This window comes from Pyrus communis, chromosome 6 (genome assembly GCF_041283825.1).
Source record: "Pyrus communis isolate YQ-2024b chromosome 6, ASM4128382v1, whole genome shotgun sequence".
NCBI lineage: Eukaryota > Viridiplantae > Streptophyta > Magnoliopsida > Rosales > Rosaceae > Pyrus > Pyrus communis.
Genome location: NC_142570.1, coordinates 17,416,285 through 17,425,142, shown reverse-complemented (window position 1 = coordinate 17,425,142; position 8,858 = coordinate 17,416,285). Strand labels below are relative to the sequence as shown.

Here is an 8,858-nt window from a genome sequence, read left to right as displayed (position 1 = left end):
TCTTGTGTCACTGGTTGTTGAAAAACCCAAAATACAAGAAAACACAATCTGTGGTGTGTGCTCGATACAAGGACATCAATCTGAAAAATGCCTCAATTGATTGAGAATGGTGGATGGGGTTCATGCCGTGGGCTACCAAGGGCAAAACCAGCCAAGGCATGATCCATACTCAAATACTTACAACCCAGGATGTAGAGATCACCCAAACATGAGGTGGATGGAGCCTTAATAACCTCAACAACAAGGAGGATTTCGTCCAACACCCCCTGGGATATATCAAAAGCCATTCACACCAATGCAACCTCAACCACCTTTAGTTCAATCAAATTCAGGTACATCTTTGGATAATGATAAGGTTATTCAATTATTAACCACTCTGACGTAGGGGGTACAAAATCAAGCTAAGGAGGTGGATGACTTGAAGAAACAAATAGGGCAAATGGCGGAATTCATGGGAAAATTTAGAGACCAAGGCAAATTACCTAGCTCAACCATTGTCAACCCAAATGGAGGATTCGAATCTGCCAAAGCTATCGCATTAAGAAGTGGAAAAGAAGTTGGAGCTGACCCAAGACCATCTAAATCAAGTCACAAAGAGGATGGGAAGTTGCAAATTGAGGAAGAGGGACAAGGCCAAGCCACAGCAAGGGTAGAAACACCCTTGCCGCAGCCACTTAGAGACCCCAATTCATCCAATTCATCCAATTCGTCCAATATAGGTAAGTCGGGTTCGAATTCCATTAATTCTTACCCTATTCCACCCAATGTTCTTTTCCTTTGCAGATTTATGCAAGCAAAGAAAGAGGAGAATGACAAACACATTCTTGAGACATTTAGGAAGGTACAAGTCAACATTCCACTCCTTGATGCAATCAAACAAGTTTCAAAGTATGCCAAATTCTTGAAGAAGTTTTGCACAACAAGAAGTGGTGAGGGTAAGTGAAAATGTTTCCGCTGTTTTACAAAGGAAATTACCTCCAAAATGCAAACATCCAGGTAGTTTCACAATCCCTTGTGTTATTGGCCAAACTAAGTTTGAACATGCTATGTTAGACTTAGGAGCTTCAATTAACGTCATGCCATACTCTATTTATGATGTTAGACCTAGGAGAGCTGAAAAATGATAGTATGATTATTCAATTAGCCGATCGTTATAATGCATATCCAAGGGGAGTTTTGGAAGATGTTTTGGTGCAGGTTAACAACTTAATTTTCCTGGCTGATTTCTATGTGCTTGAGATGGACGATACGGCCCATTCCACATCATTGCCAATCATTCTTGGGAGACCATTCATGAAAACAGTCCGCACCAAGATCGATGTGTTCAAAGGGACTTTAACGATGGAATTTGATGGGGAAGTTATTGATTTTAATATTTCTGAAACTATGAGATATCCTAATGATAATCATTCATGCTTTTCTATTAATATCATTGATTCATTGGTGCAGGAACATCTTGAACAATTACATGAGGATGCACTTGAAACGGTCATTACAAGTGGAATAGGACTCCACAACCAAGTGGCAGCACTAATTCAAACCCACGACACCAATATTGAATTCCATGATTATTAGGTGTGGGTTTATTGATATATTTTATTTTTAGTGTTAATTTCATCGTGAACTTGATGGCAATTATGTCATAGGGTAAAAAAAGATAATTTCCATTTACAGTTTAAGTTGGGTGTAGAGAGAGGTTATGTGGGTTCAAATAAAATTTCTCTTTCTTTTCTCCTTATTAATATAAACAAAGGCACGAGGTCTGTGAATAACACATAGAATTTCTCAAGCCTTTTCTCCATCTCTTTCTTCATGTTGTGCCTCTACTCTATCTCTCAATTAAATATAGGCCACAAGACGATATCAGCACGCTCTTGATACTCTGCTAAAGAGAATTCATTCATCTTCAATCAGGGTAGTATTACGTTTCAATTATTCTTATTTGATTAACTTTTGATTTTATTGAATACATATACTTTTATTGATTCAATATATTTTTTTAATGATTGAAATGAGATACAACGTTCCTTGAAGATGGAAAGCCGAAATTGAAGGAAGAACTCCTACGAACCCATTCATAATACTCACACGCAATCTAGGTTTTTCCAAAACAATAGTTTTTATCTTGATATTTTTACAGTCTTGATTGCATAAAGTTTCACCACAATGCATGACCCCAACTTTATGTTCTACGAATTACAGATTCCACATAAATTGAGCATGTATTATATTCAAAATATTGTCATATTATGTGAATGAATATGTCTGAATAGCAAAGAAACAAAAGAAAATAGAAGCAAGAACTAGGGTTTTGTAAACCTTATAAAAATTGACTAAAAAATGAGTTTTTTAAACCCTAGCCATGCGCTGATCCGTGGCTAAAAACCGACGAGCTGCGTGACCCAAGTCTCCAAGGAGCCGAGCTGTTTCTGCCCCCAAAACCCAAAAACGACGTGGTTTTCTGTCGTTTTTGTCACCAACCCTCGAGTTTGCCTGAAGACAAACCTGTGCCATCATTTTTCGACGATTTATGGTGATGCACGACAGGTCGATGTCATCTTCAACCTCAAGATTCCAATTGAACCTCGATGATTGTGAAATTCCGTTTTAAGTCTCACTGAACACCCTATCACCATTAACGTTTCCCATTGACATTCAGATATGTACATTGATCATTGATGTTTGCTTTGAAACCAAAGGATACAATGATATTATCAAACTTAAGATACCATTGTCGTGAAGCTTGTTTAAGTTCGTATATTGACTTCTTTAGTTTACAGACCATGTGTTCCTTTCCCTTTAATGCGAAGTTTTCAGGTTGATCCATGTAGACTTCTTCGTCCAAACTCCCATTCAAGAATATTGTTTTCACATCCATTTGATGTAACTCTAAATCATAATGAGCTACCATAATGATTCTAAAAGAGTCTTCTTTCAAACTGGTGAGAAAGTCTCTTTGTAATCAACGCCTTCTTTCTGAGTAAAACCTTTGGCCACCAGTTTGACTTTATATCATTCTATATTGCCATTAGAGTTGTGTTTGGTCTTAAAAACCCACTTACACCCAACTCTCTTACAACTTTTAGGTAATTCAACGAGATCCCAGACTTCATTTTGGTCCATTGATTTTAACTCATCATTTATGGCATCATTCCATTTACTAGAATCAATACAGTTAACGACTTATGAAAACGAAACTGGATCTTTATTTATTCCTACATCAATGTCAGACTCTTGTAGATATACCACATAGTCATCCGAAATAGCATGTTTCCGTTCTCTTTGAGATCTCCTTAATGCTATTTCTTGTGGTTCTTCCACTACATTTTCATTTGTGGTAATCTCATTCTAGAGTGGATGGTCATTAATTTGTTGTTCAACATTGTCTAACGGTTCAACATGTGTAGGAACAACAACTTGCTTAGAAATTATAGGTGTAGGAATCTGCACCCTAACTTCATTAATGACCAATTCTTTAGGTTTTTCGCTCCTACTGATTTCACCACTTTTAATGAATCTAGCATTGCCGGTTTCAACAATTCTCGTACTATGATTTGGATAGTAAAACCTATATCCTTTCGATTTTTCTGGGTAACCAATAAAGTAACCACTTATCGTCTTATTTTCATGCGGATTATAAATTCTTATTTCTGCTGGGAAACCCCAAACATGCAGGTGCCTTAAACTAGGTTTCCTTCCTATCCACAGTTCAAATGGTGTTTTGGGAACTACCATACTAGGAACCAGGTTTAATAAATATACAGCAGTTCTAAGAGCATACATCCACAATGATATAGGCAAAGACGCATTACTTAACATACTCTTAACCATGTCCATAAGAGTACAATTACGCCTTTCAGCAACACCATTCTGTTGTGGCGTACCTGGTATAATGTATTGGGCACATATGCCATGCTTTTCAAGGAGTTTTGCAAATGGACCAGGACATTGTCCTGATTCATCATATTTTCCATAAAATTCACCACCTCTATCCTACCTGATAATCTTCACCTTTTTATCTAATTGTCTTTCAAACTTCAGTAATGAACACCTGAAATGCATTCACTGCCTTAGACTTTTCTTTCAATATATAAACATAGTCATAACGTGAATAATTGTCTATAAAGGTGATAAAATATTTTTCTCCACCAAAGGTTGGAGCATCAAAAGGTCCACATATGTCTGTATGAATTATTTCAAGAAGCTTTGAACTTCTTGTGGCTCTTTTCTTGGTGTGTTTGGTTTGTTTGCCCTTAGGTAGTCTAACAAGGATGTTAGATGTAGCCATAAAGTCTACGAAGAATTATGGCATGGTTAGATTCTTAAGTTGTGTTTTGCCATTTCCCGGAGGCGGGGTATATTAGAGATACGGGTATTTGGTGACGTCACGTGTATGTCAGGATTGGGGCGTGACAGTCTTAACTTCACCCCAGGCCCTGATGTCTGCAGTGTCTGAGTCATCTACTTCTTCGGTGACTCATCCGTAATTGAGCGCACGACAAACTCATCAATGGACCTGGATTACCAACGAGGTAGAGGAGTTTGCATCGGCTTCCATCGCAGATAGAGAGAGAGCCGACATAGGTAATACATCTTTTTAAGGAAAGTTTTGTCGAATTTTTTGTAGAGTATTTAATTTTTTTACACTAACTTATTTCATTTTTGCAGCTTGTAAAAACACTAGGGGCCCATGCAGAATCATGGGCACCTCATAGCTCACTTGCACCACCCAAAAACATATAAAGATTACTTGGGATGCTTGACATCGGGCAACATCAACAAAGGAGTAGGACAACCATTTGGTCCATGACATTGGCTCTGTTGGGCATCACCACTGGCTCATGTAGTGGGAGTCTTGGAGATTTGTCCCACAGGAGACCAAGGACGCCATTCTTCATGAGTTACCAGTTAGCAAAGTTTATTTTTTTCATTATTTTTTAAGTAAATTGTGAAAATTAGTAACTGTTAACTTTGATTAATTTTTATCTTATTCACAACATCACTATGAGCTCGAGGACCTTGATGCCAATTAAACCAAATACAGCCACAAACTTTTCACCGGTCGGTTACTCAGTGGAAGAGTGACCTCCACAAGTATTTCCAAAAATTCGATGATCCGGCGAGCACATGGGTGCCCCTTAGAGTTGGTGAGGAGCCCTGAAAATTGGACTTGGCTCTACACCCATTTTTAGGACGAAAAATATTTGGTAAGTGAATTATATAAATTATTTTAGATTAATAATATTTTATTAATACTTTAATTATGTTTATTAATTTATTTGAATACTTTATAATTAATATCGGCACTAACACGGTTCTTTTCTTTTAACGGAAAATAGCCAAGGCCAACGCAATAAATAGGTCGAAGAAGAAGCTGCTCCACCACTCTGCCATCGTGAAACAAGAGCCTTCAGTTACCTCTACCTCAGGACAAGTCGCATGATTGACGAAGCAAGTAGTGGAACTCCAGCAGCAGGTTGCGACCTAAAATCAGCATATTGCGACGCAAACTGCCCGCACCGCCATCCAGCATGCTCATATTGTTGCCCAATAGTCTAAGATGGCCCAGATCATCGCCATGCTTATGAGGGTTGGCTTTAACATCCCCGCCGCTACACCTCCTCCTACTACACCTTTGACCTCCCAAGCCTTGACCCTACATAGTCGACTACCGGAGCTAACTTTGATGACTTTTTATTGTAATTTTTTTTAATTAAATATTTGTACTTTTAAAAAATTTCCCGGCTTATACGTGTGGATGAAAATTTCATCCTCCTTATTTTTGGACAAAATTGCACTCTCAAAACAAATAACACCTTAGGTCAAGACCAAGAGCCTCACACATCCACGGTAAATGGGGATGGGGGCTTTGGCCAAAGAACCTCTGATGCCAAAGTTAGAATTTTGAGGGAAAAATGTTTGGAGAATTTAGAGAATTTAGCGAGAATTGGGATTAAGTTTTGGAGAAAATGAGAGTGTTTATATAGGGGTGTGGCCGGCCCCTTTGGGAGGATGGGAACCGGCCACTTCGTTGGTTTTTTGGGTGAGATTCATGATTTGGTAGCTAATTAATAAATTAATTGAGTAATAAATCAATTAATTAGCTAATTAATATAATTAAAAAGGAATGATTTGGAGGTTACCTTGTGGAGAAGATTTGATGAGGATGGATGAAATGGGTTTTGAATAAATACCTATTTTGGACACTTTGACTTGATTGAGGGATGAATGCCCGCTGCTCACGCGTAGAAATCCTGGTATGCCTCGAGGGTAATTTTGTCTTTTTACCCAAAAATCCACGTGTCACCTCCATATTTTTCTTGATTATTTTTAGCTCCACAAATGCCCCCACACCTGTTGGGTTGCTCGCAAGAAAAGGCAGTAGGTGTACAAATTTTCTTGCTTTAGGAAACTTAGGATTGTTTCCTATTTTAATGTAGATTCCCTCTTTAATTGGAAATTAGATCTTTATAGGAAAGGGAAATAAATCACTTCTAAAGTCTAATTATGTGTACCTTACGTAGATGATTAAATCAACTTCAAAGAGCAATTTATTCTACCATACAAGAAAGAGCAAACTAAAGGATATTTGTTCTCCCTCCCCTACCAACCTTCTACACTTGCCCATGCAAAGGATCGTCTTTCATTGCTTTCTTCGTTTTCTCCGCACTGCACCGAGGTAAGAAAAATTTAATTTTCCTTGTCTTCTTTTTGGGTAGTGTTGTCGCAGAGCAACCGTCGGTGTGGTGCGGCATGTTGGCTAGCAGGGGCCAGGATTCAGCTCGGCACGGGCCAAGAAGTGTTGTGGCTGGCACCACTGCATAATTGCTCATTGTGGCTAAAGCCAAAGGCAACTGTACTACTGGGGCCGCGGATTGTGGCACTGGGAAGCAGTGCCAGGCTAGTGATTAAGAGAAATGAGGAGGTCATGAGACTCGTGAGCTGCTGGAATACTAGGCATGCAGGCCTCCTACCTTCTGGTCTGAGAGAAAAATGAGGGAAAAAACAGCATTAATTGAGCTCCTCTGCTGAGTATCGTTAATGGTGTTGGTTGCTTAGTCGTCTTCGTTAAGAGAAAGGTGGGTTGTTCCCGAGAGAGGGATGAATAGGATCAAGGAATATGCATTGGCTCGTCTGATCGCTATTGTGGATCCGCTGCAAGTAAAGGTGGAAAAAGAGATATTCCCAGCCTACTCAAGAGATGCCAGCTGAGAAAACACAGAAGACTTCTTCTGCTACTCGCGAGGGTTCGCCAGCTGCCCTCAGGCTTGTGATTGACTTGACTTCTTCCAAGGGGATGAAAGATGGGGCTACTAAATCTGAGTCAGTGATGCCTGCCATGCCAAAGACGGCTAGTTGGATTACTGATAAGGTTGCTCAGTGTAAGGGTTCCGTCGTGCCCCTAGTGCTGAAACCAGTACCAAGGTATCTATTGGGAGCTAAGTCTAGTTCAACTTTGGAGAGGCTTGCAAATATAATGAATGATAAAATGGACCTTACTGCTAGGGCCAAACCCTACTATTTCTACTGCTGCGATTGATTCGCCTACTGAGATGGAGAAGACTACTCGCGTGGGCAATTATAAGAAATTCACTAAGCCTGCTTATGGGGAAGCTACTGAGATATGTGCGCTTTTGAACCCAGATCTGCATGAAAACATGGATGTTTGTGCCAAGTTTGTTGATGACGTTAGAGGGGTTGTTTGTCCAAGATCTTTTGCTAAGCATATGACCGAGTATTGGAAGACTGTTCTGCTTGCCATGATGCAGAAGACAGCTATTATCGCGGCTGAGTCTATGCTTCTTGACCAAGAAGATACCAAGGTTGCAGAGAAGATGACAAAGGTTATGGCAGCCAAAGCTTATTCTTCTGCTGAAAAGATCAAAAGGTTAGAACCGGAGCTCGCCGTTTTGAAGGGGTCTAATATCTCTACTCCCATTTCTTTGCAGCTTAAGACTGCTTGCCAATAGATCGTTAACTTGAAGACTAGGCTTGGTGCGATCCATGTTGAGTATGAAAGTGCAGAGGAGGAAATCAAATGTTACTTACCTCAGATTCAAGATCTTGAGTGTGTCATTTCTGAGCTTCGTTCTGCTACTTATGCAAAGGATGAAGAGTTGATTGCTGCTTATAATCAAGTGATCCACTTCAAGAAGGTCATTGATAGGCTTGAACCCCAAGTATTGGAACTCCAAGGTGCTTTGAAGATCAACGAAAGTCCGAAGAAGGAAGTGGATGAACTGTAGCATGTCCATGTTGGTCTGCTCAAGGAGAATGAGCAGTTGAAGGGTGAGAATGCTGGACTCGAGGCCTCGCTTGTGCAGAGTCTGGCCGATTTCTACAAGTTGGGTTATGTACATCATCTCTTTGGTAGGCCGTTTGACTTTGAGTTTCCTGGGAAATACTTCGACATCTTCTCTATTTCTCCGAATCACTTTCTTGCCTTTACTTTTGAGGCTTCTATTGGTGAGATGTTGGTGCTCATGCTGGAGTAGCCGGGGTGAAGCGCCGGATGGTGCCGCTACTGAGAATGTTACGGGTGTAGCAACCGAGTAGTCGTGAATTGTCCAAGTTGCTGAATAGTAGTCTTTTAGGTAGTCTTTGTTGCTTTTTGCTTTGCTTGAACTCCTTCGATCTTTGCTAGTTGTTTATCAATTTTGCTAGAAAATTTTATAAACTTGTTTCCTTCGCTTTTCTCTATCTTCGCTTCTTTTGTTCTGATGTGAAATATTCTAACACTCAAATTAAAACCCTATGATTGTAGTATATGAAAGTAGGGATCACTTTAGGCCAGGGATTAGAAGGGATGCTAATCTACTCTAAACTGACTTAAAAACACAAAACAAAACTTAAAAACA

The 8,858-nt window shown here is 39.6% G+C and overlaps 1 pseudogene; it reads left to right on the top strand.

The window, feature by feature from the left end:
• The first annotated feature begins 7,658 nt into the window (after positions 1–7,658).
• On the top strand, positions 7,659–8,246 carry LOC148696364 (uncharacterized; annotated as a pseudogene).
• The last annotated feature ends 612 nt before the right edge of the window (positions 8,247–8,858 follow it).